General features: G+C 43.0%; 1 protein-coding gene across 3 annotated transcripts in view; it reads right to left on the bottom strand.

Annotated features, from left to right (window-relative positions):
• spag6 (sperm associated antigen 6) overlaps positions 1-17,613 on the bottom strand; it is a 136,652-nt gene that overhangs the window by 69,045 nt on the left and 49,994 nt on the right. The gene's annotated exons all lie outside the window — the stretch shown is intronic.

The raw sequence follows: 17,613 nt of genomic DNA, 5'->3' as shown, positions 1-17,613 counted from the left end.
GTAGAGGTCGATTTGTTAAGTATACTCAAAGATGAAATAGACAGATTTTTAATCAGGAAGGGATTGAAGAGCTATGAGGAAAAGATGGGAATTGAGGATGATCAGATCATCCATGTTTTCAGTGATAGCAGTGCAGGCTCAATGGGCTGAAGGACAGAATTAAATAAGATAATAAAATGTAGGAACAGAAGTAAATTATGGGCTAAACACATTGCTGTGGGACTGAAATCACATTGTCAAGACAACAACTTTTTTTTTATTATTCTCATTTTTGTTTTGGAGCTGTGAGCTGAAGTTGAGAATCAAACCTTGACCTTTGAACAGTGGCTTGTTTTGTTTCAGAAAAGGAGAGAAAACAAACTGATATTTGCATATGGAAAATAGTCTGGATAAATGCAGTTTAATTATGATTCTAAGAACATTGTAGATACTTCAATAACAGGATGTGCTTTGTTCAAGGATTTGCTTTGGTCAATCAAGGGAAGGCCGGTCCTGGCCAGCTGACCACAGAGAATGCAGATAAAAGAAAGGTGATCAGTTGAACTGGATTTGACTGGGTGGTGTACTCAGAATTGCTGGACATTGAAGCTACATTTGAATTTTACTGTCTCTAGCTTTATATTCAGTTAAAAGAATTATTAAATGTTCTGAGAAAAGAATCCCAGTAAATAAGAAATATGTGAATATTCCTCAGACCCTGCTGGAAGCTGTTTGCCTTGAATGGTGACTTTGGAAGTCAAACAGGCCACAATTCCATGTACCATATTACAATGCATCATTTAAGGATTCCAATAAAACCTGGTACTCGTCATGGAAATGGTTATCAAACTGGCAAAATACAATTTTTAAATTTTCTTTTTAATTTATTCTTTAATTGTATCTGTCTATGTATCAATTTGCAAGTGGGGGTTATGATCAAAGAAGATTGGGTTTAAATTGTAGATATTAATTAGATTATCTAATTTGACTCTGCTCAACCAAAGTTCTCATTTTTATAATAAATTGTTTCTTTCTTTCTAAATTTGATGACTACTGGGGGGAGGCGATGGCCTAGTGGTAGTATCTCTGGACTGTTAATCCAGAGATCCAAAAGACGTTCGAATCCAGCCACAGCTGATGATGAAATTTGAATTCAATAAATATCTGGATTTAATCGTCTAATGATAACTGTGAATCCATTGTCAATTGTCATAAAAACCCATCTGGTTCACTAATGTCCTTCAGAAAAGGAAAATGCCATTCTTACTGGTCTGGCCTACATGTGACTCAAGGCCCACAGCAATGTGGTCGACTCTTAACTGCCCTCTAGGCAATTAGCGACGGGCAATAAATGCTGCCCTAGCCCGTGATACCCTCATCCCGTGAATGCATAAACAAAAATTGTTATTCTTCAAGACTAGAGATAACAAGGTGTAGAGCTGGATGAACACAGCAGACCAAGCAGTATCAGAGGAGCAGGAAGGCTGACGTTTCGGGCCTAGACCCTACTTCAGAAATGGGGGAGGAGAAGGGGGTTCTGAAATAAATAGGAAGAGGGGGAGGCGGATAGAATATCGATAGAGGAGAAGATAGGTGGAGAGGAGACAGACAGGTCAAAGAGGCAGGGATGGAGCCAGTAAAGGTGGGTGTAGGTGGGGAGGTAGGGAGGTGATAGGTCAGTCCAGGGAGGACGGACAGGTCGAGGGGGTGGGATGAGGTTAGTAGGTAGGAGATGGGAGTGGGGCTAGAAGTGGGAGGAGGGGATAGTGGGAGGAAGGACAGGTTAGGGAGGCGGGGACACGCTGGGCTCGTTTTGGGATGCGGCGGGGGAGGGGAGTTTTTGAAGCTTGTGAAATCCACATTGATCCCATTGGGCTGCAGGGTTCCCAAGCAGAATATGAGTTGCTGTTCCTGCAACCTTCAGGTGGCATCATTGTGGCACTGCAGGAGGCCCAGGTGGGACATGTCTTCTGAAGAATGGGGGCGACTTTTAATGGTTTGTGACTGGGAGGTGCAGTTGTTTAGTGCAAACCCAGCATAGGTGTTCTGCAAAGTGGTGCAAACGCAGGAAGTGCTACACCTATCCCTACACGTCCGCCCTGATCCCCATCCTTGGCCCCAAGTACATTTTCCACATCAGGCAGATGTTCACCTGCACATCTGCTAATGTGGTATACTGCATCCGCTGTTCCCATTGTGGCCTCCTCTACATCGGGGAAACCGAGCGGAGGCTTGGGAGCCGGTTTGCAGAACGCCTACATTCGGTTCGCATTAAACAACTGCACTTCCCAGTCACGAACCATTTCAACTCCCCCTCCCATTCCTCAGATGACATGTCCATCCTGGGCCTCCTGCAGTGCCACAACGATGCCACCCGAAGGTTGCAGGAACAGCAACTCGTATTCCACTTGGAAACCCTGCAGCCCAATGGGATCAATGTGGATTTCACACGCTTCAAAATCTCCCCTCCCCCTCACGCATCCCAAAATCAGCCCAGTTTGTCCCAGCCTCCCTAACCTGTCCTTCCTCCCACCTATCCCATCCTCCCACCTCAAGCCGCAGGCCCATTTCCTACCTACTAACCTCATCCCGCCCTGTTGACCTGTCCGTCCTCCTTGGACTGACCTATCCCCTCCCTACCTCCCCACCAATACTTACCTTCACTGGCTCCATCCCCACCTCTTTGACCGATATGTCTCCTCTCCACTTATCTTTTCCTCTATCCATCTTCTATCCACCTCCCCCTCTCTCCCTATTTATTTCAGAACCCCCTTCCCCTCCCCCATTCCTGATGAAGGGCCTAAGCCTGAAACATCAGCCTTCCTGTTCCTCTGATGCTGCTTGGCCTGCAGTGTTCATCCAGCTCTACACCTTCTTATCTCAGATTCTCCAGCATCTGTAGTTCCTAATATCTCTCATTCTTAAAGACTAGTTAGGAGCATGTGGGCAATTTTGAGGGTCACTAAACGTTTTAATATCACTGGGTTACAAATCCAGTGGAAGCAAATCCAATTTGGTCTGGCTTGCTATCCCTGTGTCATAACAACTTGACGGTCAGATCAGATATGGTTGGCAGATTTCCTTCCCTAAAAAGATATTAGCGCATCATTTGGGATTTTACTAAAAAATTATAGTGGTTACATAGTCACCATAAGGCTGGTTTGTTATCTCAGATTTTCATTGAATTCAAAGTTCATGATGTGCCATGTGGGATTCAAACCCTGTATTGAAGAACATTAAGCTTGGATTCTGGATTACAATGACATTATCACTGCACCACTAGCCCTAGTATAAGTAGCTCGGTGCCAAATTAAGAAGCAGAACCACAGAGGTAATAATCTCTGGATTACTACTTTAGCCACAAACACAGGTGTACAGGCTAGTAATAACTAAGGAACTGAATGCATGGTTCAACTGTTTGTGTGGGAGAAATAGGTTTTGATTCAAGAGGCACTGGTGTCACTGGGGAATGCTTTCACTTGAACTGTGCTGAGGCCAGTGTACTGTAAATCATATAACTAGGTCCTTTGAGAGGGCTTTAAACTAAATTGTAAATGTGTGTTAGAGTGATGTGGAATGGTGTGTGGTGTTGTCGGTGTATATGTGAGGGAAAGTTTACAAAGTTAAAGAGAAACGACAAGCCAGTATTACAGAGTAGTGATTCAGGAAATAGCAGCCAGAGTCTAACAGGAATATCAAAATATACAAACATAAGAATGCACCACCAAATAGTCAGAGGTGATTTTAATAAAAAAAAACTTGAAAGAACAGAATTAAAGGCCTTTTTCTGATGCAATGAACATTCATAAGATGATCGATGAGTTTATAGCAAAAACTGAAATAAATATTTGTGATTTGATAGGTTTCAAAGTGACTAAGGCTGGGAACGATATATTCATCAGTGCTTGGTACATTAGTGGGAAATAAACTAAGCAAGGAGAGGGGGTAGCTCTTTTAGTCAAGGGTGAGATCAATACTGTAGTGAGAAATAGTCTTGGCTCAGCAGATCAATAATACAGGATTAGTTTGGGTGGGAATAAGAAACGAAAGGGAACAGATGTTACTAGCAGATGTGGCTATAGGCTCTTTAACTGTAGGACAGAGTATAAATGTCAGCTTGAAAGAAAGGAAGCACAATAACTGTTGGTAATTTTAGACTTTGTATGGATTGCTGAATGAAATTGACAAGGGGAGTCGTGAGAATGAGTAAATTGTATATCCAGAAGAGTTTCTCAAAATAATGTCTTCTGACTGACCAGGGAACAGGCTAGTTTCAATGTGGCAATATAAAATTTAACAAGATTAATTTATAATCTCACAATAAGTTATGTTTTAGGCAAGACTAATCATCACCTGAGAATCTTGGCTCTTAAACTAGTGTCTTAAATGCAGGCAATTGCAAAGGTACAAAGACAGAGTTGGCTACAGCCAGCTGGAAAAAGACGTTAATAGGTAAGGGAATAAACAAGCAGTAGCAGACATTTAAGGAAAGATTTAATTACTCTCAACAAAAATTTATTCAACTGAGGAATGACACCCCAAACATTGCTAACTGAGATATGTTGGTATCGAGTTGAAAAAGGCATATAATGTTACATAGATTAGTGAGAGGCTAGGAGATTGGGAAAACTTTAGAAATTAGCAAAGAATGGCTAAAGTAAAAGAGGAAGAAACTAGAATGTCAGGGCAAACAAGCAAGAAGTATAAAAAGCAGAAAGTAAGAGCATCGACAAGTTTGTGAAAAGGAAAAAGTCTAAAATAAACATTTGTCTTTACAGAATGAAATTGAGGAATTAATAATGGGAAACAAGGAAATGGCAGATACTTTGAACAAGCATTTTGTATCTGCTTTCATGCTGGAAGGCATAAAAAGCAAAAGAATGGCAGAAAGTCCAAAGGCAAAAGAGAGGGAGGATCTTAAAATAATCAGTTTCTGGGAAATACTGGGAAAACTGAAGGCTGACAATTCCCCTGGCTATGATGGCCTGCATTCTTGGGTCTTAAAAGAAACAGAGTTGGTGAATGCATTGGCTGCAATGCCAAGAACTTCAAGAGGTTGTGAGACAAATCATCCCAGCACTTCTTGCTGCAAATGTTTGTAAATGCTTCAGCCTTGTCTTTTGCATTCATTTGCAAGGTTCAGCCATCACTGAGGATAAGGAGGTTTACAGAATTTCCTCTTCTCACAATGTGCTTAACTGCCCATCACTCCTGATATCTGCACACGGTAAGACTACAGAACTTTGATATGATCCATTGCCTATTGAATTATTTAACTCTGTCTTTCCTGCACATGAATCAAATATCCCTTCAACCTCCTCTGTTCCAAGGAAAACTACCCCAGTCAAAGCAATCATTCCTCATTGTTGCAATTTTCCAGTCCTGGAGATTTTCGCAAATCTCCTCTGTACCTTCTTTACTGCTCTTCGATGCTGTTTGTAATAAGGTGACCAGAATTGATTGCAGGACTCATGTTGTGGCTGAAGTATTTTTATGTGGCTCTGGTATAGCCTCCCTGCTTTAATGTCCTATGTCATGTCTAAAAAATAAAAGTATTCATTATGGCTTCTTAACTACTTTATCGAACTGTTCTGCGACCTGCATAGATTTGTGGTCATTTGCTCTAAAGTCTGTTACTTTCTTCACACCTTTCAGTATTCTCACATTTGTTGATCAGACCTATATTTAGTAGGGTTGAAAAGTGATGGTCAGAACATCAGCTACTTCTTCCCTGGCTGCTTTTAACAACCTGGAGTATCTTTTATCTAGTTCTAGTGATTTCTTCAACTTTAAGAATACTAATCCCCCTCACAGTGGCTCTCTCCCCACATTTATCAGTATCCAAGATTTCATACTTAACCACATTATCTACAATCCCTGCAATCATTACTTTCTTTCATGAAGACAGGCACAAAGTACTCATTAAGATCAAGGGGAGGATATTCCCAGCCCCTGAACATGGGCATTGGCATATTAGTTGGGAAAATGTGGTGAGGTTGTGAAAAATGAAAATCTCAATGTTGAGAAAAAAAAAGTCCAATTCTCCAACCGGGATTTTTTTAAAAAACGTTCTAATCAACTCATTCACAAGTGTTATTTAATGCATCTGGAGCAGGGTCCCCTACTAATTAAGTTTTGATTGGTGAGTTTGAGAATCTCGCTCGTCAATGGCAACAGACCAATTTGCATGCATTTGCATGTTTGAGTATGCCATATTACCTAACGTCATATCATTCATATGCAGTTTCTTATTCTCCCACCTGCCTAATAGAAATTAGATAGTGACACTTCGACGTAAAAGTCAAAGCAGATACCTAGCAACTCCAGCACGCTGTTTGCTCCTCCTATCCTCCATTTTCAACAGTAGCCATCAAAGACTCAGGCAACACTCCATGCATAGCAACTGCCTACATCCCCTATGCACAGACGTTGTTATCCTATACACACCAGCCTCACCCCACCCTCATGACAATCTCCAACATACTTGTAATTCTGCACTTCATTGCTGTATCTTGGAGCATATCAGCTGTCAGGTCTCTTTGCTTGCAAGGGCAGACACATGTCTCAGATTCCATGAGGGTGCATCTCAGCTCCTCACTTGTCTTCTTAGCGCTCAGTAACTTTGTAGTACTTGGGTGCTCAGCATCTCAGCTCACCGCCTTGTCTTTTTGTGCTTTGTGCCCTCAGCAAGAGCTTAGAGGCTCACAGCATTTCTGCTTGCCTTATTTTTTAGTGCAGATACGAAACCAAGTTTTTTATCATGGTTGTCAGCAGTAATCAGTCAATCAAGAGAGTGACATGTTGCTGTACAGTACTGGGCAATATTAATGATTTCTGTTTTCAGCAGCAGGAAGAGTGGGAGCTTGGACCAGGGGCCTGTCGGGAAGCAGAGGTTTCTGGGAAAGGAGAGACTTTTTTTCCCCTCAGCTATATAAGTGTGTGTTTTCTAAACCCAAGACCCTACCCTTGTAGGGCCTCCCACCCATCCACCTCCTCTAACTTCATACAGGGACAAATCAGGTAAGCTTCTCCTCTTTTTTTTTAAACTTTCTGGTAAGGGGACTAGCAGGGATGGCAGTGCAGGTTAAGGAATGTTCCTCCTGCATGATGTTTGAGGTGAGGGACGCCATTAGTGTCCCATCCAAGTACATCTGCAGGAAGTGCACCCAACTCTTGCTCCTCCAAGACCGCGTTAGGGAACTGGAGCGGGAGCTGGATGAACTTCGTATCATTTGGGAGGCAGAGTCTGTGATAGTTAAGAGTTACAGGAAAGTAGTTCCTCCTAAGCATGAAGAAAGCTGGTTAACTGTTAGAAGGGGGAAAAAACAGCGCAGGGATCCCCTGTGGTCATTCCCTGTAAAACAAGTATACCGTTTTGGATACTGTTGGGGGGGACGACTTACCAGGGGCATGCACTGGGGTGCAGGTCTCTGGTACAGAGTCTGTCCCTCTTGCACAGAAGGGAAGGGGGGATAGGAGGAGAGTGTCAGTCATTGGAGACTCACTAGTTAGAGGGACAGATAGAAGGTTTGTTGGGAACGGAAGAGACGCCCGGTTGGTGTGTTGCCTCCCAGGTGCCAGGGTCCGTGATGTCTCAGATCGTGTCTTTGGGGTCCTGAAGGGAGACGGTGGCCAGCCCCAAGTGGTGGTCCACATCGGTACCAACGACATAGGTAGAAAGAGGAATAGGGATGTCAGGCAGGCTTTCAGGGAGCTAGGGTGGAAACTGAGAGCTAGAACAAACAGAGTGGTTATCTCTGGTTTGTAACCTGTGCCATGTGATAGTGAGGCAAAGAACAGGGAGAGATATCAGCTGAACACGTGGCTGCAGGGATGGTGCAAGAGGGAGGGTTTCAGGTATACGGATTATTGGGGCTCATTCTGGAGAAGGTGTGACCCCTACAAACAGGACGATCTCCACTTGAACCAGAGGGGTACTAATATCCTGGGTGGGAAATTTGCTAGTGCTATTCGGGCGGATTTAAACTAGCTCAGCAGGGGGATGGTAAACTGTGCTATTGTCCCAGTACACAGGAGGATGAGAGTAGGGAGGACATGGACAGGATTTCACTGTCACAGGAGTGTGCTGGCAGACAGCAAGCCAGTTTGAAGTGTGTCTACTTCAATGCCAGGAGTATCTGGAATAAGGTAGGTGAGCTTGCAGCACGAATAGGTACCTGAGACTTCGATACTGTGGCCATTTCGGAGACATGGATAGAGCAGGGTCAGGAATACATGTTGCCAGTTCCAGGGTTTAGATCTTTCATAAAGATCAGGGAAGGTGGTAAAAGAGGGGGAGGTGTGGCTTTGTTGGTCAAGGACAGTATAACAGTGGCTGAAAGTACTTTTGACGAGGACTCGTCAAAAGGTGGTATGGGCTGAGGTCAGAAACAGGAGAGGAGAGGTCACACTGCTGGGGGGTTTTTATAGGCCTCTGCAAAGTTCCAGGGATGTGGAGGAGAGGATTGGCAAAACAATTCTGGGCAGGAGTGAAAGGAACAGGGTGGTCATTATGGGAGACTTTAACTTCCCTAACATTGACTGGAAATGCTATAACTCTAGTACGTTGGATGGGTCAGTTTTTGTCCAATTTGTGCAGGAGGGTTTCCTGACTCAGTATGTCGAAGGGCCGACAAGTGGGGAGGCCACATTGGATCTGGTACTTGGTAATGAGCCAGGCCAGGTTTTTGATTTAGTGGTAGGTGAGCACTTTGGAGAGAGTGACCATAATTCAGTTACGTTTAGTTTCGCAATGCAAAGGGATAGGAATATGCCACAGGGCAAGAGTTATAGATGGGGGAAGGCCAATTATAATGCAATTAGGCAAGACTTAGGAGGCATAGAATGGGGTAGCAAAATGCAGGGGATGGGGACAATCCAAATGTGGAGCTGGTTGAAGGAACAGATATTGTGTGTTCTTGATAGGTATGTCCCTGTCAGGCAGGGAGGAAGTGATAGGGTAAGGGAACCATGGTTTACTAAAGAAATTGTACCTCTTGTTAAGAGGAAGAGGGAGGCTTATGCAACATTGAGACAAGATAGTTCTGATGAGGTGATGGAGAGTTACAGATTAGCTAGGAAGGATTAAAAGAGAGAGTTAAGAAGAGCAAGGAGGGGACATGAGCAGACATTAGCAGGTAGAATAAAGGAGAGTCCAAAGCTTTCTATAGGTATGTGAGGGATAAGAGGATGACTAGGGTAGGAATAGAGCCAGTCAAAGACAGCAGTGGTAAGTTGTGTGTGGACCCTGTAGAGATCGGCAAGGTGCTAAACGAATATTTCTCATCTGTTTTCACTCAGGAAAAGGAGAATATTGTAGAGAAGAAGACTGAGTTACGCGCTATTAGAATTGAAAGGATTGAGGTTAGTAAGGAGGAAGTGTTATCAATTCTAGAACGTGTAAAGGTAGATAAAACCCCTGGGCAAGATGGGATTTTTCCAAGGATTTTCTGGGAAACTAGGGAGGAGATGGCAGAGCCTTTGGCCTTGATCTTTGAGTCATCATTGTCTGCAGGTTTACGTACCAGAGGACTGGAGGATTTCAAATGGTGTGCCTTTGTTCAAGAAGGGCAGTAGAGATGACCCAGGTAATTATAGACCAGTGAGCTTTACGTCTGTTGTAGGAAAAGTTTTGGAAAGAATTATAAGAGATAGGATTTATAATCATCTAGCAAGCAACAATTTGATTGGAGATAGTCAACATGGATTTGTCAAGGGCAGGTCATGTCTCACAAACCTCATTCAGTTTTTTGAGAAGGTGACCAAGCATGTGGATGAGGGTAGGGCAGTTGACATGGTGTACATGGACTTCAGTAAAGCCTTTGATAAGGTTCCACATGGTAGGCTATTGGAGAAAATGTGGAGGTATGGGATTGAGGGAGATTTAGCAGTTTGGATGAGAAACTGGCTTTCTGTAAGAAGGCAGTGAGTGGTGGGTGATGGAAAATATTTAGCCTGGAGTCCGGTTACCGGTGGTGTGCCTCAAGGATCTGTTTTGGGACTACTGCTGTTTGTCATTTTTATCAATGACTTGGACGCAGGCATAGGTGGATGGGTTAGTAAGTTTGCAGATGCCACTAAATTCGGTAGAGTGGTGGACACTGTGGAAGAATGTTGCAGGTTGCAGGAAGACTTGGATAAACTGCAGAATTGGGCTGAAAGGTGACAAATGGAGTTCAACGCAGATAACTGTGAGGTGATTCACTTTGGGAAGAATTTTAGGAAGATAGAATACTGGGTTAATGGAAAGATTCTTGGTAGTCTGGATGTGCAGAGGGATCTTGGTGTCCAAGTACATAGATCCCTGAAAGTTGCCACCCAGGTTGATACAGCTGTTAAGAAGGCATACGGTGTGTTTGGTTTTATTGCTAGAGGGATTGAGTTCCAGAGCCGTGATGTCATGCTGCAACTGTACAAAACGCTAGTGTGGCCTCACTTGGAATATTGTATACGGTTCTGGTCGTCCCATTACAGGAAGGATGTGGAAACATTGGAAAAGGTGCAGAGGAGATTTACCAGGATGTTGCCTGGTCTGGAGCGAAGGTCTTATGAGGAAAGGCTGAGGGACTTAGGTCTGTTCTCATTGGAGAGAAGAAGGCTAAGAGGGGATTTAGTAGAGACGGGATGATCAAAGGATTAGATTGGGTGGATAGTGAGAGTCTTTTTCCTAGGGTGATGACGTCGGCTTGTACGAGGGGGCACAGCTGCAAATTGAGTGGTGATAGATTTAAGACAGATGTCAGAGGCAGGTTCTTTACTCAGAGTGGTAAGGACGTGGAATGCCATGCCTGCCACCGTAGTTAACTCAGCCACATTAGGGGCATTTAAACTGTCCTTGGATAAGCATATGGATGATGATGGGATAGTGTAGGGGGATGGGCTTAAATTAGTTCACAGGTCGGCGCAACTTCGAGGGCCGGAAGGCCTGTTCTGCGCTGTATTGTTCCATGGTCTATGTTGCACCTGAATCATGCGCCAGTGGCATATGCAGTAAACACACAATCTGAACATAGCAAAAAGGATCAGCTCAACGTACACTAATTTGTTTTGCTTCCTGGAGAAGTAATAATTCATCTTACTGTTAAGAGTTTTGAGTTTTTAATCTTCAGAGCCAACATTGTAACAACTATTATTCCTCCTTCATTTTGAATGATCTTGATTTAATTTTGTTCTAGTTTTCTCCAGAAGAATTATACACTTCATTAAAATTACAAGTTATGTGGAGAAACTGAATCTGTTCAATGAGTATAGCTAAATGTTTAAAATGTATTAAATTTGCTACGAAATTGTTCAATCACTCAATTCATATTTACTGAAAACAGATCCATTCTTCCTGCAACACAGAATAATGTTGTAACTGAACTATACTTTTGAAATTTGGCCACCACCACAATGCTTAATTGTTGATGCTCTCTGAGAATATGATTATAGTAACAGTTAGAAAGACTAATAGTAGGAAGATTTATGTACTGCAGAAGTAGACCTCCAAAACACATACAAGCAAGAAATTAAATCTCTGATATTTTCCTGATCTAAAGAACAGATGCACCTAGTGGGATATCTCAACTCAAAACTAAATACTGATGTTGGAAATCACAAATGATGATAAAATGTGCAAACACCTAGCAGATCTTGTAATACGTGCAAAGAGAGAGTCAAAGTTAACATCTTGAATCTCTCATTAGAACATGAGGCAAGTTATAAATGTAATAGATAGTTGTTTACTAACTAGTGAGCTATCTGGCTGTAAGATGGAATCTGCTTCAATCACTACCAGTGGAGATGCTAAGGATAGTTTCCCAATTCCCAGAAACCTCACTAGGCATTCTGCTCCAGGTTGCTCTGGCCATAAGAAGCCTTCTTCCTCTCTGATGAGGAAAAGAAATCCTCCCATCAAACCCTGGTGGTCTGGGCTAGAATTGCACAGAAGGCCAGCACTTCAAGAACAAATAAAAGAAGTGGGGTCCAGTGCTGGAAGAGTAGTCTTCCATACTGTGCAAGGTTAACTGCCATCAGTGTCTCACTGGAATCTCACAGCAACAGGGCCGTCACTCAGTCTAACACTGCTACTGGGCAGCCATGTCTCATAAACATGTCAACCTCAACATCACGTGCTCATCAAAGGGCTAACACCCACCCTATGTCACCAATCTTCGAACAACTCCCTGGAACTGTGCTTCCAGCTCACTTACTGGTGAGGATTCATCACCTGGCAGGGCTCTGTCTGCCCATCAAGTATTCATTCACAAATTCAGATCAGACTCAATTCTTCTTCTTCTCTCATTGGAGGAAAAACTCTTGCACAACAACAAAAAGAGAGCCCTGACTGGTAGAACGGTCCTTGATTTCCATACTCTCACCTGCTTTGAACAATGTGCAGTCCAGATGGTGGATGAGGACAAATATTGGTTGTGCGCCAGTGCAAAGATCAGCATGGCAGGAGAAACCAATGAGGAACACTGCACTAATGGGTTGTGCATCATCACCAAATGTTTGTCCCTTTTTTCTTCTACTGATAAAGACAGACAAACTGAGGCTGCCAAGCACCAGCACCTCCAAGAATGAAGTCTGTGAACCCTCAGAGGATGCATCAGCAAGAGTTTGCCTGCATCCTCTACCAGCCAAATACAGTCCCCTCAGCTCTCACTTGATTGTGACAAAAATTGAATAGAATTGTAGAAGCCTATACTGCAGAGGCCATTGTGCTGGCAGCATGATTACTTGCATTCAATGAGAAATTAATAAATTTTGGTTCCTTAGCAAAGACATCAGAAACCCCCAGTACATTTATGAGTGAATGCCTGTGAGTTCCAAATAACCTGCATCGACACTCAAAAGAGCATCCCACTCAGACCCATTCCCTATCCCTGTAACCCCTCATTCTCCCATGGCTAAGCCACCTAGCCTGCGCATCCCTGGACATCATGGGCCAATTTAGCATGACCAACCCACCTAATCTGCACATCCACAAACAGTGGGAAGAAACTGGTGCACCTGGAGGAAACCCACATAGACACACACAGAACATACAAATTTCACTCAGCTACCCAAGACTGGAATTGAACCCGGGACCCTGGCGTTCCAAGGCAGCAGCACTAACGACTGCATCACCGTGGCAGCCAAAAAACCCTGGAATTTGTCTTTCTTCAGTCAAATGGCTCCAGCCAGTGGTAGCTTGGCTGCATTCAGGAAAGGATGATGGCCGTCCTAGAGACTTGTTTCCAGCAAATCACTCAGTGGCATCTCATATGTGCTCAAACCTGCACTCTATTGCTCTAGCATTGGGTTCTCAGCATCAATGGCAAAGCAAGAGGGAGACGAAGATTCTTGACCTCACTCTAGTGCCCTTTCTTCTCAAGAAGATGGAGTGGTGCCAGCAGGTATCCACAGGCAGGCACAGCAACGATCATGCACCTTTCCTGGATCACTACAGAGATACCATCCCTCTACCTTTCCTCTGCCAGTGATATTATTGCCTGCAGTGGATCAAGACATGGATGGTGCACCTGGATCTGTGCTTGTGACTGTACCCAAATGGCAGTTATGCCAATTGTGCTGGCAGCATGATAACTTGCATTCAATGAGAAATTAATAAATTTTGGTTCCTTAGCAAATGCATCATCAGAGACCCCCAGTACATTTATAAGTGGATGCCTGTGAATTCCAAAGTAGTCCCACTGGCTTACAGAAATGATCCAATGGCATAGAAATTGGGGGCTATTGTCATCTTCAAGGCAACCAGGATGGGATTTCCTAAATGTCCACAAGAACATAAGCTGGACATTTGGCAGAAAACTTCCTGGGATGTTCTGAGCCTTGTTATCACTGCCATTATGTCACCTTAGGTTAGCTGCATTGGACTTTGTGGACTTAGTTTAGAGCTTGCACTCAGCATCTACACTGCCCCCTTGCATAGGTTGTGTGCTTTTGCAAGTTCGGCCACAGGCCACGCAGGTTGTTGCGGCTGCTATTGCTGTTGCAATTGCTATTGAAATAGATAATACCTGGGGTTTCTTTTAAGAAACAACATGACCAGAAGATTGTCAGAACTGATCTGCGCCATCTTTATGTTTGCTTAGGAGAACCCTGACATTCCTTAGACCCACATGAGATCATATATGTCCTGATCCTCAGCTCCAAAGTCTTTAACTAGATCAGCCAAATAAAGCTATCTCTGTGACCGTTCTCTCTGCTTCACAAGACTCCCAGGCCAAACCCCAGACATGGCCAAACATAGTTAACTCCTTGGACAGACTTTTCATTACCCTGGACACACTGTAGGCCTATACCCCCTAAAGTCTAGCTGACACACTTCTCAGATTACAGCAAAACCCCCAGCCTGACCAGAACACACACCCCTCAACCTGGCAGGATACCACACCCTTCCTCCACCAAACTGACTGGAGTACCTCACCTGATCCGTTGCCTTTCATCTAAATAAGCTCACCATTATTCGTGCCATGAGGAGACTGAAAAATCCTGCCCTATGTATTCATTTTCATTCATGTATCTATTTTTAACCAACAGGTTACTTTAAAGCTCAGTGGTAGCTGTTCTTTTGATATATTTTCTTGAATTTGTTTTTAACCAACAGGTTACTTTAAAGCTCAGTGGTAGCTGTTCTTTTGATATATTTTCTTGAATTTGTTTTCTTCTATCTCCAAGAACATAACTTTTTAAAATGAGTACACCACCAAATATCTAAAAGCAATGACAAAGTTATAAAGAAGGAAATTATTAACTCAATAATTTTGCTTTAAAGAGCTGTTTTAAAAGGACTAATGCTGTTCAATTGATTAATTGATCACATGGGAATTGTAGAACATTCTGACGACTAAAATCTCATCAGCAGCCAGCAAGTGCCAGCAGAATAGGCTTTTAATGGACCTATTCATAAAGTGAACTCCTTCTAAGGGTAGAAAACTATGTTTTCTTCTCAGCATATATACATTTTGAAAAAGTCTTAATATACAATTACAAGAGAGGTTAGAATTTCTTAAACTGTTCAAACGATTTAGAAGCTGCCATTTGCACAGACATGCAATGATGGTACAGTAACAATTTGTAACAGTGGAAACGGAGTAACAAGATTGCAAAACTATACTTTTGAAAGGACATCTTTAAAAGTAGAATTTAAAAATCTTTTTAAGAAGTAATATATATATACAGAATCAGTGAAGCATCAAAATATGTATTCTTGATGGCAATTTATAAAACATTTGCTGAGAAAAGTTGCTGGCCTATTTTATGCATTCCTTTACTGTAAACGAGAAAGACAATGAACGACAGAAGTCAGAAAAAAGATGTGCACCCATCTTTTCAAATTGATGGCAAATAGAGCCACGAAGGAAATATAAAAGCAAGATAAAAGTTAGGAAAATATTAAAACTTTCAAAAGTGGATAAACACTAGAAATAGGTTGAGTAACCAGCATAATTAAAGTTTTAATAAAGATTAAAAGAACAATTAGACCAAATGTCCAATAAAAACATTAAGTATAATTTTTATCAGAGATAATGGGAACTGCAGATGCTTGAGAATCCAAGATAACAAAGTGTGAAGCTGGATGAATTTGGATGAGTACAATTTTTAATTGTCTTTTTATTGTGCAATTCCTAAAAGGATCATTTGACCTAATATAAGGCCATTCAGCTTTTCTGACATTTCAGCCATGTTTAATGAGATGGTTGGGAATTTTATACAAGCCATACTTTAACAAAACACTAGCATTACTTGATTTCAAGTAAATGAAAGGAGAAAATTCTGACAGAAGACAGCTATCGACTCAAGAGGTTTCAATGGACTGGTGAGGTGGGCAGGTAAGTGGCAAATGGAATTCAACCTGGAGAAGTGTGAGGTGCATTTATGGAGATAAAACAAGGCAAAGGAATGTACAATTAATAAGGAAATATTGAAATCTGTACAGGAAGTGAGGGAACCTAAAATTAATATCCAGAGATCCCTGAATTAGCAGAACAGGTGGATAAGCTGGTTAAGAAGGCATATGGAATCCTTTCTTAGCCGAGTCTTGAATGTAAAAACAGGGAGGTTATGGTGGAGGGGCAGGAGGAACTGCAAATGCTGGAGATTCTGAGATAACAAGGTATAGAGCTGGATAAACATAGCAGGCCAAGCAGCATCAGAGGAGGAGGAAAGCTGACGTTTCAGGCCTAGACCCTTCTTCAGAAATGGGGGAGGGAAAGGCGATTCTGAAATAAATAAGGAGAGAGGGGGAGGTGGATAGAAGATGGATAAAGGAGAAGATAGGTGGAAAGGAGACAGACAGGGCAAAGAGGCAGGGGTGGAGCCAGTAAAGGTGAGTGTAAGTGCTGAGTTAGGGAGGGGATAGGTCAGTCCAGGGAGGATGGACAGGTCAAGGGGCGAGATGAGGTTAGTAGGTAGGAGATGGGGGTGGGGCTTGAGGTGAGAGAAGGGGATAAGTGGGAGGAAGGACAGGTTAGGGAGGCTGGGACAAGCTGGGCTGGTTTTGGGATGCGGTAGGGGGAGGGGAGATTTTGAAGTTTGCGAAGTCCACATTGATACCATTGGGCTGCAGAGTTCCCAAGCGAAATATGAGTTGCTGTTCCTGCAACCTTCAGGTGGCATCATTGTGGCACTGCAGGAGGCCCAAGACGGACATGTTGTCTACAGAATGGGAGGGGGAGTTGAAATGGATCGCGACTGGGAGGTGCAGTTGTTTGTTGCGAACCAAGTGTAGGTGTTCCGCAAAGCGAATCCCAAGCCTCCGCTTGGTTTCCCCAATGTTGAGGAGGCCATATCTGGAACAGCGGATAGAGTATACCACATTAGCAGATGTGCAGTTATGGAAGGTCTTCTTGGAGCCTGGGATGGGGCTGAGGGGGAAGGTGTTCCTTCACAGTGGAGTGTATATGGGATTGAGCTCTATGTGTTTGTTGATGGCTTTCTTCACGGAGTACCAGGCTCCTAGGAATTCCCGTGCTTGTCCCTGCTTTGATTGTACCAGGATCTTGGTCTTGTCCCAGTCGAATTGGTGGTTCTCCTTATCCATGTGGATAGAGATGAGTGAGTATCGGTTGTGTCCTTTTGCAGCCAATTGATGTTCGTGTACCCTTGTTTTTAATTTCCTTCTTGTTTGTCTGATATAGTGTTTGTCATAGTCTGTGCAGGGAATCTTGCAGCCTGGAAAAAAGTTAGGGCTTTTTTCATTGCAGCAAAGAAGGATGAGAGGTGACTTGATAGAGGTGTACAAGATGATGAGAGACATAGATAGAGTGGATAGCCAGAGACCTTTTCTCAAGACGGAAATGACTATTATGGGGGGCATAATTTTAAGGTGATTGGAGGAAGGTATAGGGGAAATGTCAGAGGTAGGTTCTTTACACAAAGAGTAGTGGGTGCATGGAATGCGCTGCCAGCAATGGTAGTGGAGTTAGACACTTTAGAGACTTTAAAGTGACTCTTGGATAGGCACAAGGATGATCGTATAATTTAGGGCATGCAGGGTAGTTTGAACTTATTAGGATAATAGGTCAGCACAACATCATGGGCCAAAGGGCCTGTATTATGCCGTACTGCTCAATGTTCTATGTGCTAAACCTTTGACTTATTTAAAAGATACTTGGATGTGCACCTCCAATTCTATAAACTGCAGGG

Source organism: Stegostoma tigrinum, chromosome 2, assembly GCF_030684315.1.
Source record: "Stegostoma tigrinum isolate sSteTig4 chromosome 2, sSteTig4.hap1, whole genome shotgun sequence".
NCBI lineage: Eukaryota > Metazoa > Chordata > Chondrichthyes > Orectolobiformes > Stegostomatidae > Stegostoma > Stegostoma tigrinum.
The sequence above is the reverse complement of the archived record's forward strand: the minus strand, read 5'-3'. Positions and strand labels throughout refer to the sequence as shown.